We start from the raw sequence: 21,839 nt of genomic DNA on the forward strand, positions 1-21,839 counted from the left end.
GTTCTATGGGTCAAAATAAAAATAAAATCAGGTATAACATTTTTTTTTCCAAAATCACTTTGTTAACCATATATTTGCTCTTTTGAATTTTGTATTTTTTACATAAACATTTTTATTTTTGACTTTTTCAACTGATCTTAAAAAAAAACTTGGTTTGTAGGTTTAGGTAGAAAAGACCAATGATAAAAAACAATTCATCTTGATTTTAGTAAAATTTCAAAATGGCGGCCACTTAAATTTTAGTAATTTAAATTACTCAAAAACGGCTAATTTTATTTAAAAAATCCCAAGAACACTTTTATTTAGCATTTTCTATTCCCTATTAAACGATAACAAGTTCAAATTGATCGAATAAGAAATAGCTGAAATATTAAGATTTCAGAAAAAGAAAATGTTGTTTCATGTATATGTAGTAAGTATACAAAAGATTCAACATAAATATATTTTAATGTAACTATTAAAGCTCTAATACTTTCCATTTACAATTTTGGAGCAATAAACAACATGGAACAACATGGAGAAGTAGAATAATATTACAAATTACCAACAGAGTAGCTGTTGCTTCCGGGCCAGCCCAGCTCTAACCACATATAATTTGTACATGTATGAGCTCATGCATCTACAGGAGGTAATTGGATTTACGAATTAACTATTAAATAAAATTTTTTTTTAAAGGAGACAAAAATAAAATAATTTAATCGCAAATATTGGAAGTAAATATTTATATTATGCTGATTGGAAAAGTACAATCATGAGACAACATTATTCAGTTTCATTAAAATACAATCTCAATTCAAAGTAAATAATGGTGTAACTGCGTTGAATATAAACTCAACAGTCCATAATGATTGTACTCGACGCAGTGTTGTGAAGGTTTCTTGACTTTTGCCCATAAGCTATTTTTTAAGCTTACCAAATACTCAATCAGGTAAATTAAAGACAATCGATCATGCTGTAATATTATATGACGTATTAAAGAACACAATGATACAAATATGTTGTTATAAACTTAAATAGTTAGTAAATAGGTCTAATATTGAGGTTATTTGTTTAAGATATATTTTAGAAATTACAAGACACAATGTAGACAAATGTATCATCATGTTAGTTATTGTTTAAAGATTTCGTTAAATGAACTAGAAGACAGCATTAAAACAAAGGATCATGCTCAGCAGTATGTAGTTTGTGCATCAGCATGAGATATTTTAGTGAGGGGTGTATTATTGATTGGTGTTCTTTTGTCTGCATGAACCACATCAAAACGATGGCCCGTCATTCAAACTCGCAATAATATTGCAGTCTGGACAATATATGCGCTACAATTAATAGATCACATTGTAAGATTTACATGTTTTTATGACTGGTTTAATTTTTATTTCATCACCATATCTGAGATCTTAAAAACCAATTTACTTTCTTATTGAAGCACTTTTTGGTTATGTAAGTTATTCTATAAACTACAGATTTATAATTTATATCAGATTTTTTTTAGAATAAGTAAACTGTTGTAGTTCGCTTGTTAATGATAATACATTCCAGTCTGATTTAAGATTTTTTTTACACTTAACTATTGAAATATACTAAAACACACACTACTCAGAAAATTTAAGTTCATATTAAACCTAATGGTATTCAAATAAGGTACTGTATAAAACTGGCAAGTGTAAGGAAGTATTTGTGTGAAAATCCTATCAGCAAACGGGAACTCGTCAAGTATGCAGGTATAGCTGCAGCGGTTATATTTGATCTATAATCTTCGTTATATTTCATTTATTAGTTTCATGGTTGTTATTAAAATTTATTCTAGACAACGAAGTCTAATTGAGAGACTATTGTAGGTCGGAGGCCGGGCTAACTGACAGATAGACAAGGTGTTAATCCTTTCTAGCCAGTGAACAGCCGGTCCAGACTGCAGTGACAATGTACTCTTCCATCTTACAAGTTAGACCTTCGTTCTCGTGAAAAGATCCTTGTTCTGATATGCAATATATCGATCACACTCATTGGCAACTAGCATTTATTGTATTTTATAACTTTATGTTGAACAACTAATCTAATTTCTTACAATAACAGCACATCATTACTTTTTCTTATCACAAGCTTTACAAAAATCTATGTAGGATATCTGCTATCTGTTTAAATTTACCTTCCTTATTACTAATGAAAGCCTTTTTTTCTATCAAAACTACCGGTATTATATTAGGAAACTCACGTAAAAAAATAATTATAAAACAGACCATAACTTAAAAAATTCTCGTACTGTAAAACGTACCTTAATAAAAAACCTAAACAATGTTGAAGTAGGGATTTTCCTAAAATAAGACAACTTACAATGACACTGTTACTACATGAAAACTACATAGCATGTTTCAAAAATACACTCAATAGGAATTATTTATTTTTAAAACTAAATAGATAATGTATTTCAGCACGTGTTATCTTACAAATTTAAACCACGCTATTTAGTGCACGTGACCTCAAAGTAAAACGCATAGTAATAAACTCTCATTACGATTTTTTAACAGCTGCTTGAAAACTTTTTAAATTATAGATTAATAATAGTACACCGAAGCGTAACAAACCGTAGATATAAATCAAATTAAATCAAACTTGGCCTGATACATTTCTATGAAGATATTTCATGATGATAAAAGGTGTTTGATCTTGCATGGGGAATTCTGGGAACGAGTTTAAATGACAGGAACAAATTTATCGTTTAAGAGTTTAGAGTGCTTTTAAATAACGACTCAACTTTTACTCGAGAATTACTCGTCAGTGAACACTTATTCAACGATTCGTGATAGGTTAATCTCTTACTTTTAGTAAAATAAAATGTAAATATGTTTGTAGTCTAGATTCAACTTAACTTTAGGATGTACACAATAACATTTCGTATTCATAACAATTGTTAATAAAAACAAAAAAAAGACTAGGCACACCCAAATTTAGTTTTCTGATAACATTATCACTAGTAACATTCCCGAAACATAATAACAGGATAGAATATAGTGTTATAACTTACGGATTCATTAATATTTGGCCTATTTTTTATTTTACTTGTACTGCAACGCAAAATTGACATTGAATCACAACGCCATGACTCTGTTTATTTTCATACTACAATCGGTTTATATTCAATTCTTTAGCGCCTTCCAGAAGCGGATACCTGATACTTTATTCCTACTGCTGCGGTTTACTTAACTTTAGGCACTCTAAGATGACGCATTTTCTGTATATTTTCTATTTAAATTCCAATTTATGAATATTGACAATAGTTTTGATAGAGTACTTTGCTGTTTTGTCATTACAAATAATTTCTGACGTGAAAGAAACAAATTTCAACCAACACATTGAAAATACGAGCTTTGCTGTAAACCTATAAAACAAGCAATGTCATTTACTTGGCAGTATGGACATTATAAAGTCAATTGTCATTAACTATGATAACCCACGGGGGTGACTACCTCTTGACAGAGTCAAATCTAGAATTCCCTTGAGTTGTTAAAACAATTAAGTTGGCATTTTTTCAGCGAAAGTTGGCATCCTTATAAGTTTCCGGGATTTTATCCTATTTTATTACTTCATTTAGATTACTTTAATTGTATATAACAATTATTCCTATGCTATTAAGCGTCATTGTTGACGTGGTGCACTTAATTGCAAAACGCTATTTTGAGAAAATACTATTTAAAATAATGAATGCAGGTCTAGTGGTTTTTGTTTATTTTATACATATTGTCTAAATATTTGTCCTTAAACTATTAAGTTAAATATACTGCCTCCCTGAATCTTTCCTCTTATCTGGCAGATTGAAAATTATTTGATGTACATATTTTTAGGTAGTTTGATTGTTATCTTTTAATTTAACCTTGATACCTTCAGATGAGGAAGTTTAATTTATTGAAAAAATAATGTTACTTTAAAGACTTTTTTTTAGCTCATGAACTAAATTTTACTAAATTGAACGAAAACTGAATATGAGTTTCACTTAGTAAATTTTAACTGAAATATGATGTAATAATACGATGTAAATATGATTAAATATGAAACCGATTTTGTTACAAATCTTATAAAAAGTGCATCAATAAATTTTTCATCTTTTAATATTCCCGAATATAAAAAAAAATTAATGTATGATGACATAACAACATAAAACCGTAACCCTGCAGTCATAATGTTATTAGAGCCAGTTTAGACATCACCCAGGGCCCAATGTTGATGGAACATGTAATTAAACATTAACAACTTCAACTTTTCACTCTTCCGCTGAGGAAGAGAGCTCTGGGCTATCAGTGGTGATGGTTATAACACTAACTAATGACATCCATATGTTATAATGTCTCATTTTATCTAAACAGTCCAAAAATACACGTCAATAAAATTGCAGGGAATAAGTTTTAAACGTAGTTGTAAGATTATAATGTGTACAATTCTGTATAAAACTTGTTAAAAATCCTTCTTGATTACTTGATTGTGGTTAGAGAGTAAGACTTCTGACCAGGAAGCCGGCGTTAAAGTAGATTTTTCAGCGAATTACCTAGGTGTTTTATTTTGCTTTATATCACCAAGATCTAGTTTGAATTTGACCAATAGTTGTAGGTGTACCTTTAAGAACAAATAATGTGTCGTCAACTATGAAGTTTAACTTTAAGTATCAGCACACTAAGTGAAGTCTTGTCAACTATCGGGGTAGCGTGGTGCCGAGCAGTGTAAGAATTTCCACCTCCCCGCAAAAGATTAACCACAAGTTAACTTATAGGGAGGATCACTTACCCCCTATGCAACTTTTACCTTTACCTTAGGAACCTTTACAACCTTTACGGATGCTCAAAGGAGTGCAGTTAAAAGTTCCGTGGGGGAATTTGATGTGAAGATTTGTTTTATCGCAAGTCGTAACGACCGTGCTCATCGTGTATTTTCGGATCCCCTTTTGTGATTTCATCTCAGTTCCGATTGGACCAAAATTTTCGTTGAAGTTGCCAAGCTATGGATCTGGAGAAACGGGATGAAAAAACGCACACTTAGCTTATGCAAGGGTCTTCAAGTGTGCAAGATTCGACACTACCTACATGTTAAGGATTGTCTGACGATGTATGTCTAACCATTATTTGTCATAAGTATTACCTCTTAGTGTACAAACCTGGGCTCAACGGTTGAACCTGAAACTTTTGATGAATACGGTATTTTTTTAACTAGCCAATTCTTCAAAGCAATTTTGAATTTAGTGCCTTCTAATTCCTTTATATTGTTTGGTAGGAGGTTGAAATAAATTGACCCCATCACAAAAGGACTTCGGCTAGTTTTGTTGAAACTCCTCCTCACACGGTGAAAATCATCCTTTCGTCTCGTGTCGTACCTGTGGATTTGACTATTTTTATTTGTGTGCTTTACATCATTTTTCACAAGCATAATTAAGCGATAAATGCATAGTCCATGCAAAGTGAGGAGATTTACGTAAATTAACAAAAATATCTTTACAAGACCTTTTGTACCATACTTTGTCTATCAGTCTGATTGCTCTTTTCTGGAGAACAAAAATTGTATGTAAATTACAGTCGGGAGAACTTCCCCAGAAAATAAGGCCATAAGACAAGAAAGGAAATATGACACCAAAATTTAAGGGCTATCCGTGATCAATTTAATTTACTTTAAATTACAACTCTCAGTAATATTACTAAATAAATATCGATAAACGAAAAGGATTTGGTGAAACGTTGAATAAGAAGCTTTTTTATTTAACGACTCATTAAGATAAAGAGGTTGCGCACTTACCCTATTAAGCTTAATTTCTTGTTTACTGTTTGGGAAAATCATATTTTTATCAGAGTACTTTTTTATTCTATTTATAATAAAGAAATGGGTAAATGAAACGTAGATGACTAATCATTTAAATGTACTGTGAAAACCCATTGGAAATTCATATATAAATCAAAATATATTATTATTCATTATAATTACATATAACACATTCATGAAAATGGAATTTTTATCTTCTGGGTGCCTGGAGAAAAAAAATTTACTATTGTATTACCGAAATGTAACTTAAGTATCATAATTATTAATTATTCTGAGAAGAACTTTGGTAATAGCGATCGGAGCTATGAAGTAAAGTCAACATTGCATGGTCTACAATATCAAGGATTTTATTGCATCCTTCTCACCTGACCAGCTCTTACCAATTTAAAAGGAGCTGAATAATTTTATTAGCAAGTCATGGTAGTTTAAGGTCACCGCGTTTATTTGGATAAGCTATGCACATTTTACTGATGATATTTATTTTCTTAGGGTTTAAAGTTGTTATTATATTTTACTACCGGACTTAAAGGGCAGTACATTTATCATTCTTCACTAATTTTAAAACGATTTATTGGCTGATTTAAAGCTTAAAACATGTGAACCATATTTGCATAAAATTAAATGAAATGCTGTTCCAACTTACAATAACTATTATAATCCATTGTCATCTCAAAAAATATTCACAGGCAATCCTAAAACTCAGTGCATTTCGAATTTATTATATACTCTTGTTTCTATAGGGAAATAACAAAATTGACTGAAGCTAAACGTGTGATAAGAACTCTAAATGTATTGATACTGAGACCTCTTTGGATGATGAGTAATCATCCTATAGAGCTTCAGACTCTAAATCTTCAATCGAGAAATAATTCTCATCAACATATTTTTTTTTATTGAACCGAATCGTCATATTTAGTACTCAACTTATTGAATCATATTGATTGCAATAAGTGATTCTGAGTCGGCTCTCTTCAGCACAAAAATACTAATAACCTATTAATTTTCTAAATTTTAAAACACATTGTTTACAGTAGGTCTGAAACACAATAGAGATGTTTGTTTTAGTACTACTGCAATTTCTATCAGACTTTATAAAAGTTGAACCCTCTTCTCGAGGGATTGACGTATAGTTCTGTGAAATCAGCTTCTGTATTAGATCAAAGGCTCCAAGGATGAATCAGGTGATTATCAGGATTTGATATGACCTGATCACCTACGAACACTGAACGGATCCTATCCTGATCTACTTATGTAATCCTGATCCACCGCACTCACACAAGGGACATATCATTGCTTATTTCTATTTTAATGGCGTGTAATAACACTCTCCTCGGTTTTTGAAACCCCACTGATATAAAATATTTCTAATAATCGAAACGATTTAAACAGTAGGGTAATAATTAAATTCCAAGTTTTACTGATAACGTTTATTGTTACAAATAATAAAGTCGTTAACTAGTTCCCTTATAAATAACCAATTTTGCCAAAAAAAGTAAGCTATTTAAAAGCTATTTAAAGTAAGTAAGTCCATTGAAAAAAGTAAGCTATTATAGTTGGTTAATGAACTAGTTATATTAATCTTTAATAGTGTTTTACTAGAATATTTTTATTACATCTATGATTAATGAAATAAAATGTATGATTTGATGAAAAAGTACTCAAAACCTTATGGGAAGTTAGCTAAGATTTTGATTATTTATTAGACGAAAAGGATTAACAATGAAAGAAATGTACTTACACCAAGATTTCAACTTACATGTTAAACTGCAGGCCTACGTATTAAATGAGAAGCTGTTGAGGCCATGTACATTAACTGCGTTTACAAAATTATACAAGACGACAATTTCTTAAAACCTTACAATAACTTAATTTCAACTGAAAATCCTTAAAGATGCTAATTACTATAGTTTTATATTCTTATTTTAGAAAAATTTACTCTTTTGACAACATTATTAAATGATACTCATAAATAATGTTTATTAATTTGAAAATTTGACTCAAGTAATTGAATCATTTTGTGTTAAATTAATTACAATCACCGCACAATCGTAAATACTCGATTGGGTGTTGCAATAGTTTCAACCTTGCAGTCAGTAAAGAAAATTCTAATTATAAGGCCCAGCATATTTTCTCCTACCACATATAAAAATACTTTTACAAATACTTGTTTTGAAAAAAAAAAATGCAAACAAAACGTATGCGTTGTATATTGTTCTTAAGTAAAAATTACATTTCATATTCCAAATCAATTCCAATCCCTCGTCTCTTTTGCCAATTATTTAAGGTTCAGACGTACACACAATGGTGAATAGATCTTAAATATATGTCATTAGCTTGTATGCCTATCTTATCTCAAATCTTTTTTGATGAAATATTATCAATGTTTAGAATAATATGAATTTATAGTATATGCTTTACATATTCTAAATACCTAATACTTATAGCAAATTGTTTTTCATACAACTCATTCTCTTTGCACCATGTTTACTCTCAATTATACAGCGGTCAGACGTGTATACAATTCTGCAATGATGTTGAATAAATCTGTGATTGGCTTGTACAGCCAGTTTCACATTTATGCTCGTGTAACAACAATGATTCACGGCGGGACGCGGAGTTTGGCTGCATTTACATACAGATTGTCGTACAAACCAAACCCGTTATCTTTCATTATATCAGTGGCGCGAGTAATCGCAGGGCAAATCGTTCCCTACTATTGTTAAACAAGTGATTGGTTGAACCAGGGTTATTGCTTATAAACCCTTAAAGGTGATTCTCTTTAACGACAATTTCTACAATAAGGTATGTTTTACGAATGGTTTAGTCAAAATGATAAACATGTCACTTTAGGTTTTATATAATATTTGAGTGCAATGTAATCAATAATTAGCGCTTGTTTATCTTGTTGTTACAGGCGACTGCTGGAAACGTCACCCAACATTTTTATTTTTCATTTAGTGTATATGCCGTTGGCCTTTCCAATGAAGTAACTAGAAATTCTAAATGGTTAAGCGGGCTAAACCCAATAAATGTTTGTAAATCTGCTTCAAATCGCACTAGCTTCTCTTGGTCTGAGGTATATGATCTAAGTGTTTGACTATAAACACAACCTAAGTATATAAATAACATACATTACACTTTAAGGTAGACTTTGTATTCCATGCACGGTTAAATAAGTATTTCTATTGTTGAGAAGCAAATACTACTAAAATAAAAATTTCTTTTGACTACACATAGAGACCGTAAACAGATTTTAAAGAATTTTCAATCTAAGGTTTACTTTGGTGTTCTCTACATTGTATGCTGGTAACAGGCCTTAGATTAATTGCATTGTTAGAGTTCATATTCAATTATCCTGTATCTGAACATACAGTCGGCCTCGCTTGTCAGTTATCATGGAGTTGCAGTGAATCATTCAACAGTAGGCTGCAGTTGGCATATCATACCTAGACATCTGGCCGTGGAGTTGACGTTGGTAAATCAAGATAAATTAGGAGATCATTATCCAAGGCTCTGAAATGATGGATCCCTATTCGGTATTTTTACGATTGAAGTGAAGAGATTTTCTCTAAGAATCTAAATTAGTCTGTACGCTTTCATTCAAAGGTTCTCCTAAACATTTTAATCAATAAAACACCTTACTTGATGAAAAACTTAAAATTATTCATTTTGAAATGTGTGGCTCCGTTACGTGATTTAGCATAGTTACAAAATCATTGGCTTAAATTTATTATAAATAAAGAAGTATTTGTTTTTTCTCCATTGGTTGGCAAATTGAGGGACATACCATCTTGAGTATGTTAATGACTATTGTCTCTGAAATATAATTTTAATGTTTAAAATTATGTTCGTACTGCTCCAGCTAATAGGCTTATATCATGCCAAGTTAACGGGACTATACAACTCATGTCTTACAGCCTATAAATTATCTTGTTAAAGTGTTGTATAGCGTTTGTTATCATTGGCGATTGCTATCATTCGCGAAAACATGTTATAATTAAAGAAAGGAATTTTAATTACCTGTGTACGAAAAAATGTATGCATAAAAATGTTAACTTACTTAAGAATAAAATGTAAAAATATTTGCTAGATTTATAATAAACAAATATTTATTTATTTACAAAGTATGTTATGGCTTACCGCAATAATTTTGAAGTATTTTAAGTATTTAAAAAATTAAATCTTTTTGGACGGTGACAAAATAAGACTACTAATCCACAAGCTAAAAGTGTTTTTTTTATTACTTACAGTTTTTATTATCTTTAATGTGGTAGCTGTTATAACTTTGATTGTTTTTCCCATAGCTTAATACCATGCAAAACCTCAAAACTTACTAAATTTGGTCCTAAATGCTATTTTCTTGTAAACTGTTAAAATATAATTTATTCTTGGTTAGAGGTTCCTCTTTTTTCAGGCTTATGATATTACAAAGACATTTTAATTTTTGAAGATTTGCCTTCATCTTTTTACTATACGGTATCTAATAGTTTACATACATTCCATTTCATGAAAACAAATTATGTATACGTTAAGGATATGCATAAGGAAAAATTGATAAATACCACTTTACGCAGATAATTGTTGTATTAACTTTTGCTTTAAAAATGTTAAAATTTACATGTACAGTAATTCGATATAGGGTGTCGTGTTGTGGATGAATACGAAGATAAAAATAACATATAGAGTAAATGTACTCTAAAATCATCGGTCGTGTAGGAGAAAATCCGTCGTGTATTTAAATACCGCATGGACGTAAATCAATCAACTAATGGGTGTTAAATTTAGAAATAATATTTTATGAACGAAATTTTTTATTGCTCAAAGCAGTTTAAAATAACACTACAAATGTTTTGGGTTTAAAAAATTATGTGATTTAAAGCAAATATTTTTCAAATGTATAGTTTAATAACGATAAAAGGTTAGTCTTAAATAAATTTCCCTGCACACGAAATAGTTTACTAATCTTTCTTTGCCGTACTACGTAATTTTTCAATACATATTACAGATTTCGATTATAAAACATCCTTTTTATAACAGATTAATGTTAAACTTCTCAGGTATAACAAATAGACATTGCAGCTTGGAAACCCTTAAAACAACTCAAAGAACTAACTTTACAATGTAAAATGGAAGTGACAAGATTGATTGATAGCTGTTCTCACTTTAGCCGCTTCCCCTTTTCAATAACTTAATGTTGAGCTGAATAAAAAACAATGTTTGCCAACTTCCAAAAATAATATTTGAGATAAAATAAAATTTTATAATTATTATCTCAACATTTCTTGTAATTTCCAGGCGATACAAATACCCGAAAACTCTCTGTCGAAAATTATACATGAATGATCTCATATCAAAGAAAGGAAGTGTGAATAACATTTTACAATAAATCTGTATAATAGCCTTTATTTAGGTAACCCAGAAAACATAAACAGTAATAACAAACACTAATAATAATAATATGTGTAATGAGTAGTAAATATTATAAAGGCTAGTGTGCAAGAGGCACCTCAGTGCATCAAAGCCCTGAAGTGCGTTCCAGTTGACTAATTTACGGCTTTATCTTGAAGTCTGGGTTGACATCGCTCAATTTGTGTAATGTTAGGTATAAAGTTAGCGCTGTATGCTGTGTGGAGACCTTTACCCGATGTGGACATTGACGTAACATAGGTATCTATTTTCACTGCAATAACAAGTACCGATAATAAATATTGTGTAAAACTTTCTTTATGAAAAACTATGTGAATGACTCTTGAGACTGACAGCTACATTTAGACCTAAACACGCGGATAAAGCTGACTTTACGACTATCGCAACGAAAACCAACGCAAAATAATATGTCTCGCAATAGTAGGAGAGGAAATATTTGTCCAATACATTTAGACAAAAAACTACCACCTACTTTGCTAATTGCAATAAAAGCATCTCCAAAGACAATGAAGTACAACATTTGTAGCCTATTACAGTGTAGGTAACTGTTTTAATGGGTGGACTTTTTACACTAAACCTTTGAATTGCTATTTTTACATAATGGAGTGAATATATGCTAAATAAAGTTAATTTACATTAAGGTTTGCAATGTGTTCTATTTTTTTTTGTTTTTATTGATAAAATACAATGAAAGTTGGCTGAATAAATATTTACCCCGCTCGAGCTCTCGAGTTAAATTGCAATAGGTGGGGGCATTCGAGGTTTACGCAGATCTTGGTAAACGTATGAAAGAAAAATGTAATGAGATTATAAAAAAATAGTTGGATAGTTGTACATGACAATTATTTATTCTGGTAAAAGACCAACAACCAAACTAAAATTATGTAAATAAGGTTCCGATTATTTTAGTTGAGAATGCACGATAAGACACTTTTTTTACCACATTAGTCTAACAATATAGTGAGCTGTGTAAAATTATCTTTGCATATGTTTAAGCTGGCGAATTTCGTTTGGTTCTAAGATGTTAAAGATAATCCAAAACAGTTATTATGACGAATAAAAGAGGAGGTAGGGTTAGTTTTCATAACGATACGGCAACATTTGATTTGATAGGTTGTTGTACAAATTTATTGAGTGAAGTCTTGTTTTTGTATATTTGCATTTTCTGTACAAAGCTACATTGCTACTGATGACTGGCTAGACTTTCCAACCACGAGTTGCGACAATTACTAAATATGTTTATTTCCCGCACAGGTTCTGTAATCTCAGGGCTTTACTGTTCAACACTAATGAACTATTCAGATTTATATTTTGTGAGCAATATTATATCTGTATAGTATTTTTATCTGTATAAAGGTTTAATTACAATTATATTATGTAAATCCTTAAACTAAACCATATATTGTATTGTGTTTAAATGGACATTTAAGAATTTTTCGAATTCAAAATTTACCTTTTAAACCTTTTTAGGGACCTTAAATTCCTCATAAGACAAAATAGACATTCTTAAATCCACACACGTAAGGCAATGATTGGTTTTTCCAACTTTTTCCAATTTGAACTTTAGCAATACACCAAATATGGTTAATAACAATTACTTATTATTATTTTTTAATATATCCCAATTATTAAACTTTAATGCAGCATTAATAAATATTATAACTTTTTCAGTCGATAATATTTTTAGATACGAAAATATGTTATTATGACGTGTTTGTGTATGAGTAGGATTATCGAAAAATAAATTGAAATAAATCGAGGTTAGGTTTTTAACAAATTTACAGGATCAGTAAGGTTGGAATATTTGAGATCTAATCGAGTGCGATACTAAAATATTGGAAAGTTAACCAATACCAAAGTATCCTTCTGACACATGTTTGGTCAGGTATTGACTTTGCTATATCTATTCATGCGAGATTGATTTGATTCCCTAATATTTAACCAGCCAATGAATTGACATTTTAGGGAAATCTTATCACACGATACATCATCTACAAATTAGAAAAACCTATTTTTTAAACCTAATTTTTAGCATCGCAAAAATATTTTACCTCTACCATGGTAAAGTCATTGCTATATAATTATATTTTTTTGTAGGTAGTCATACCATACCAAGTACAGGTTAATGCGGTTAGATGCAACAAAGTGACCTTTTTATGATTATTGCATTTGATAGTTTTTACCTGAAGTTTTAAAATACTGCAACGCTTTCACCCGCAACAAATTATTCAAAGCGAATATTAATGTCATTGTCAATGTTACATATAAGAATCGATTACTTTTTATATGTTTAATTGTATCATGGAGAAAGCTTAAATCATGTCGCTAAATAAACACACAAAAATTGATTTACCATATAATTTAGTTGTCTTCAGATCATCAGATTGTTTAAAAAGTATAGAATATACACGTAAAAATATCAATTTACCAGATTTAATTAACTGCTTTCCATGAATGTCACGATATTAACTAGTTTACTTCTAATACACTACTTTTATTAGTGGGGTTCAATAAATGTTTCTGTTATACATTGTGAGATCAAATAAATACTTAAAATTGTACAAAACAAAATATAAGTTTGTTTATAAGTTTAAATGTGCATCAGCAAACTGATTTATTAAAAGTCCTCTAGATTTCTTATTTCCATGAATTTTTAAGATAGCAATCAAAATTAATAAGCTTTCCTTCAAGATTTGACAAAGAAGATTACTCGCTCTTTCCAGTTTCCTTTCAACAAATATTTGTTTTCTCTAAATAACAACATGGCTGGTATAGCATGTATCAAGTGTTTTCATGTTTATTTCAAAAATAGTATTTATTAGTGTGGCCTTTTAGATGAAATGGCTACAATGCTATCATACGGTTTAAGACTTATCAAACCTATACACTCTTACTCATATAATTAGGCTCCTGAAAAGATATAACATATGGTAACACGTGGTATTATAAACAACTAACTATATTATCATTGATAATGTTCACTATATATACTGTATATATATATAGCAATGAATTCATGAATAGTTTGTGGTTAAGAGAACAAAGTAGACATTTCCGCTCGAGATGGCCTCACGAAGCTCCAGCAGAGTGCGGCCATACGTTACGAGAGAGGCAATGGCTTGTTGTGGTAGTAATACACACAATATTTTTCGTACTATTAGTGACAGATTAACTTTGAAGTTGTGTATACAATGCCATTATTTATGTTGTATTTGATTTTTTAAGTAATGATTTTTACTTACCGGATGTTAGTGTTTTACAGAAAAACCAACTGTGAAATCAGTTGATATAACAGATGCTAGTGAGAATGAAAAATTCAGAAATGAGCTATTTTGTTTAAAGATGTGGAAATGTAATCATCATGCAATCAACAGTGAGATCATATGATTTAGCGAGCGGGAATGAACAAAGCAGAAAGTAATATAATTTTAAACAAATAATACTCAATTATAAACTACCTTTACCTTTTGCGTGCAACATATCAGAATCATTCAATAACGATTCAAACAATAAATTTAAATGTTATTCTACGAACTGTATCATCAAACGACTAATATCAATCAAAACCACAATATTACTGTTCGATGCCCGGCAGCTCTTCTCAGTATCAGCAATCTCGTATAGATGTCGCGTCAAAATTTTGAAATGTAGTTTTCCCTTTTGCCATCTTAAAGGAGATGTTATAAATTAACATAAGATAAAAGAAAGATGTATGCAGCCTGTGCCATAATAAAATAAATATAAAAAAACATGGAAGATATGTGAGCAAATGGCTGCACTTTACTAGAGGTCCTACACTCATTCAAAAGAAAAAATCGATTATTCGATTGTTCCATTTGATATATCGTTTGGTTAGGTTAAGTTAACCTTACCTAACTAACCAAACGATATATCGAATGAAACAATCGATTAATCAATTTATCGATCGATATTGTCATCAGAATGAGTGTAGGACTTGAAGTAAAGGTGCAGCCGAGCAAATAACATCATCTCTGGTCGAACAGTTTCCTTACCTGCCTTCAGACATTACAATATTTTAACAAAAGTCATCGTCGTCTATGTATAGTTATAAAAGGTCGTTGATGACAGTCAGTGTAATAGGTCGTAATTATAAAAATATCAATTTAGTTGTTCTTGCCGTAGGGATTATATTAATCCGCCCAAACATGAAGAAAAAGAATGATATAAGTGTAAGATTAGTCCAGCAAATGAAAGCAGATGGTCTGCAGCTAGTGTGCAGATTAGTGCAGCTGGAATAGTGCATTTCCAGTAATTTTTGTGTGTACACTTTTGTAAAAGTTATTAGAGAGAAGAGTAATACATTTTTAAATCACAATATCTAGGATTGTTAATGGTAAACAATATTCCCATGTAACGCCGAATTAAGCAGCACTTTATGTTTGATGTTAATTAAAAAATAAAAATAAAAACACGTGTTTTGACTTTATTGTCACCTCGAATGAAACTATTGAATGAAAAATACAAAAAACATACAAATACAAAGCTCTAAAGAAGCATAATATTTTCAATATTAAATATATAACTTTTATTATGTCTTAATAAGAAAAGTCTAAATCATAAAATTAAAAAAGTACAGATTTTGAGCTAACTTAATACGAGGTAAATTGGTTCCCAATACACTCATTATTACTACATAATAGGATCTACCAACTTTGGAGAGGAATGCAACCAACTTACCAACGCATTAACACTGTGATCTCTACATATAGCGAAAGCTAGTAACGTTGTCATGTCAATTAAACCATAAGCTGGAGAGTTGAAGGGCAAAACTTTGACGACTCGTGTGAAGCGCACAATAGTGAAACCTTATGAAAAGGACAACAAGAAACAAAGTTATGGGAGTTAACAAAAGCTTATAGAGCCAACTTTATAAGTAACTATTCGTGGACAATAGCTGTTGCTTAACTTTACTCGGGCCTTGGTCTATGTTGGAACTTAGTTGTAAGCTTAGGGACCCGTTAAGGAGTGTGACAAAATGTATTTATAACTCTGTTGTTCACAATAGTTATACATGTCTACTGGTTTGTGAGTAATGTTTTTATTTTTAATGTTCACTTAGCAATCTTACAAAACAGTTTTATACATACAAAATATATATACAATGTAGGGTAAACGTAAGATTTATAGGGATTAAAAGTTTTTGTATTTCAATATTGTATTGTTTTAACAACGATTATTCAGCGTGTTTTATTTTTGATTAAATCAAAGGAAAAATATTTATGGTGTTATCGTATTTCAATAGGAAGGGATTTCAATTTTATATGAGGATAAAACAGAAGATTAACCATCATCAACATAGAAAATGTATTAACAATATTTATTAGAATTTACACGTGGTTTTAATGAAAGCCACAGAGAATGTAATTTGCCCGTCTGTGGATTTAATTGCATCAATTTGAAATATGGAACAATCAATTTCAGTAAAACAAAGTACAAAGCAATGCAGCATTCATTTGTTCCAGAATTAGCTGGTTATTCGCTGCCCGAACAAATATTTAACAGCCACATGTTTTTATTTCAGGAGCTTTGTGATTTAAAAATCAAATAGTAATAATGTGTGCAATCTTGAGTCCTAAATGTGGTAGTTTGATATACAATTTTAAAATATGCGAAGTAGGATGCATTTTGGCTTATACTACTGAACCATAAAGAATTATTCATACTTCTTTGTACCTAGGTCCATAAGAACTACTATTGCGGTTTGCTAAGGATTTAACTTAAATTATTTGATGGTGAAAAAATGTTGTCTAAATGGTTGTGTTATAACAAGCTCAGATGAGGAGGCCTAATCAAATAATTAAACCAAAATCCCCATAAATGTACGTTTACATGTCTTAGCACTCTCAGTTAAAGTTTTAGACTGACAAGCTTTTTTTACCACAAGTTAAATATGTTTGTCCAAATAAAATGGTCTGAAGGTTAATAAAATCTACTCAAGTAAGGTGAGTAAGAAGATACTACTTTCTCAGCCAATATTTTATCGACGTAACTCACTGTTCTAACACGCATATGTACCCTTAACTAACACGTTATGTAACGTACAAGATAAAGAATGACGAGTAATATATTATAACCATAACAGAATCAGCTGGTTATTGTTGTTTATCAACTGTAATAGTGAGATCAGCTGCTGACGTATCCGTTACACTGAAGCTTGATATTCTAGTTTGCTATAGTGGAAACGTCAAATACACGGCTAAATATTAAATTAACTTTTAGCTATGAAGTTTAAGCCTGGCAATCACTGCTTGGTGACATATTTATGATAAAAATAACTAACTACATGTCCTTTTTAACAAAGCTGCAAGGTTCAGCAGGATGTGTTAAAAATGTATGCAAGACTTGAAAAATGTAAGTGAAGACACTAGGTATAAAAAGCGCCCGGCTATGACTAACTATGAAGTCATAATTGCTAGAAAAAATTTATTTAATTACTAGAATAAATATTCTTAAAGAATCAATGTTCAACCAATCACTCACTAGGAAGGTGATGGTCATAGTTGAAACTGTTCAGTTGCTCATCAAATCTGAGGGTCGATGATTCTGTTGACTCAGTTTGTTTTGGAAGTTAAACTTTGACTTTGTGTAATGAAGATGATTACACGGTTCTGAAACTCTCGGGGCCAACTTGGCAGGAATCACGTAGAAAATATATAGTTTAATTGGGTTAACATAGTCGTGTTGCACTGTATTACTTAATTCTTAAATCATTGAAATTGTAAGGTGGTTGTTAATTGTATTTTTTTTTTTAAAGAAATATATATTTATTATTAATTTCATAAACTGTGAACATCCTGGAGTAAAAATCGTTTTTTTTATTTTAAGACGAAAAACTACCAAATATATTTCCATTTGAAATAATTATTGTAATCGAAATGTTATGTTGAAGTAACGGATCTAAAATTATATGCAATAAACGTAAGTTATTTCAACATTATAAAATTTGCAAAACATGTTCAATGTAATTACTTAAAATTCGTTTGAGCGTTTTGAAAATAATCTATTAAACATCAGATTAACACAATTTATTCAAGTTGACGTAATCCTACAGTCTTTATTTAGTTGATGAAATGTAAAAAAACTCAGTTGCTCATTACATATTATTTTAAAACACCATATGAGCCAATTAATCTATTTTCAACAACTTATTATACCAAAGGAATATACAAGAAATGCAATACCAGATTTGTTATTCTATCATCGCAAATATGAGCTAAGTTCAAATTATTTGCCAGACCTACGTGCTTTCAGCTTAATCTGTTCTCCGATAATAGGCAGTCTGCAATCTTCTCCACCGTTCACGGAAACATGTTATTTTGTAATTGTATTACGCAATAAACACTTATGTGAAAATAACTATTTATATTCTAATGTACAAGTTTTTACTACAAATAATACAAGAATTAAGAAACTAACTTTTTAATACTTGATCAGCTATTCGTTTAGGTTTTTATACTACAGAGACATTATACTGATAAACAAATATCTCTATAACTTTGACACGTTTACATCCTATATCTTGACTTGAATTACAACACCAGTAAAATGTACTTATTCTGAGGTGAATTGATCTCTAATAAGACATCACTTAAAAGAACCAAATTATATTATTCACTGTCCACAAAACTAACAAAATTAACTAAATACTCTTGGGCCGTAGATATATCCAAGTTATCCCCTTTAAAATTTAGTTATATGAGTATTGAAAATTTAGATGCACTATTACTTTTGAATGACATGATGAGCAAAATTTAAAAAACGGTAAATAGCTTTGGGAAATAGAAAATATTGTTTCTTCTATGTTAAGTATACAAACGATTTAAACGTAAATATATTTTATTGTAACTAGTAGGATATTACAAATTACCAACAGAGTAGCTGTTGCTTCCGGGCCAGCCCAGCTCTAACCACATATAATTTGTATATGTATGAGCTCATGCATCTACAGGAGGTAATTGGATTTCCGAATTGACCATTAAATACAATTTGTTGTTGAAGAAGACAAAAATAAAATAATTTAATCGCAAATATTAGAAGTAAATATTTATATTATGCTGATTGGAAAAGTACAATCATGAGACAGCATTATTCAATTTAATTAAAATACAATCTCAATTCAAAGTAAATCAAGTTGAAACTGAGTTGAATACAAACTCAAAAGTCCATAATGATTGTACTCGACGCAATGTTGTGAAGGTTTCTTGACTTTTGCCCATAAGCTATTTTTTAAGCTTACCAAATACTCAATCAGGTAAATTAGAGACAATCGATCATGCTGTAATATTATATGTCGCATTAAAGACTAAATGCTACAAACGTGTTTTTATAAAATGAAATAGTTAATAGTAAATAGGACTTATAATAAGGTCATTCCTTTAAGTTATTTTAGAAATGTATATAGACATCATGTTAGTTATTGTTTAAAACATTACGTTAACTGAACAAGAAGAAAGCATTAAAGCAAAGTATCATGTTTAGCAGTGCATCAGCATAGATATTTTAGTGAGGAGTGTATTTGATGTGAGCGGCGTGATTATTGATTGGTTTTCTATTGTCTGCATGAACCACATCAAAACGATGGCCCGTCATTCAAACTCGCAATAAGTTTGCAGTCTAGACAATATATGCACTACAATTAATAGATCACATTGTAAGATTTACATGTTTTTATGACTGGTTAAATTTTTATTTCATCACCATTTCTGAGATCTTAAAAACACCATAGACTAATAATAGTTAAAAATACCCCCGCCGCAGCAAACCTGCAGACTTAGCGAATTTCCAACTGCCTGATTGGATTTAAACTAAAATGTCTCCTTAAAAATATCACATTTATTCCCTATTTAAACAGAATTAGTTTAATGAGTACATAGGTTTGCTGCAACAGGGAGGGTAAAAAAGTTTTTTTTTTATGTAAGATCACATTTATTCCCTATTTAAACAGAATTAGTTTAATGAGTACTTAGGTTTGCTGCAACAGGGAGGGTAAAAAAGTTTTGTTTTAAATAAAAAATATTAAAAGGTACTGTTGTTTAGTAAGAAATTAATGTATTTTCCAATTTTGATCAAAATATGTTCATAAACAAGCAAACTACAACAGTTGACTTATTCTCCATAAGAATAACATGGGAATTTTAAAATTAAAATATTTTTGAATTTTCTTCTTCTAAATCGGTCCCGGGCTTAGGTCTTACCATGAGACCTACGGTAATAGCTACTTCCCTATAGGGAAATTCGCTAATAATAGTTAATAATAGTTTAATATACTTTCTTGTTGAAACACTTTTTGGTTATGTAAGTTATTCTATAATCCACAGATTTATAATTTATATCCGATTTTTTTTAGAATAAGTAAACTGTTGTAGTTCGCTTGTTAATGATAATACATTCCGGTCTGATTTAAGATTTTTTTACACTTAACTATTGAAATATACTAAAACACACACTACTCAGAAAATTTAAGTTCATATTAAACCTAATGGTATTCAAATAAGGTATAAAACTGGCAAGTGTAAGGAAGTATTTGTGTGAAAATCATATCAGGCAAACGGGAACTCGTCAAGTATGCAGGTATAGCTGCAGCGGTTATATTTGATCTATAATCTTCGTTATATTTCATTTATTAGTTTCATGGTTGTTATTAAAATGTATTCTAGACAACGAAGTCTAATTGAGAGACTATTGTAGGTTGGAGGCCGGGCTAACTGACAGATAGACAAGGTGTTAATCCTTTCTAGCCAGTGAACAGCCTGTCCAGACTGCAGTGACAATGTACTCTTCCATCTTACAAGTTAGAACTTCGTTCTCGTGAAAAGATCCTTATTCTGATATGCAATATCTTGACCACATTGGCAATCAGCATTTACAATATTTAATGACTTCATGTTGAACAACTAATCTAATTTCTTACAATAACAGTGCATCGTTATTTTATTTTATTTCTTATTACAAGCTTTACAAAAATCTTTGTAGGCTATCTGCTATCTGTTCAAATTTACCTTTTTTAACTAACGAAAGCCTAATTTTAAAATAAAAACTACTGTTATTGGATAACCAAACTCACGTAAGAAAATTAACTATAAAAATACAATAACTTAATGAAGAACCTTAACAATGTTAAAGTAGGGATTTTCCTAAAATAAGACAACTTACAATGACACTGTTTATAGTTACTACATGAAAACTACATAGTATGTTTCAAAAATACACTTAATAGGAAATATTTATTTTTAAAACTACTTCAGCATGTGTTATCCTACAAATGTAAACCACTCTATTTAGTGCACGTGACTTCAAAGTAAAACGCATAGTAATAAACTCTCAATAAGATTTGTTTTTACATCTGCTTCAAATTTTTGAAATTCTAGGTTGATAATAGTAAAATCTGCAGATCCTACGTTGATAAAGTCTTTTTTCGGGATTTATCGAACGTTTTGGGTTACAAAACAACAAAGCCTATAATAGTTTTTATACACCAAAGCGTAGCAAACCGTAGATATAAATCAAATTAAATCAAACTTTTTCTGATACATTTCTATGAAGATATTTCATGATGATAAAGGTGTTTGATCTTGCATGGGGAATTCTGGGAACGA

This window comes from Macrosteles quadrilineatus, unplaced genomic scaffold (genome assembly GCF_028750875.1).
Source record: "Macrosteles quadrilineatus isolate MER2022 unplaced genomic scaffold, UCM_ALF_1.0 Scaffold_9__3_contigs__length_116548681, whole genome shotgun sequence".
Classification (NCBI taxonomy): Eukaryota; Metazoa; Arthropoda; class Insecta; order Hemiptera; family Cicadellidae; genus Macrosteles; species Macrosteles quadrilineatus.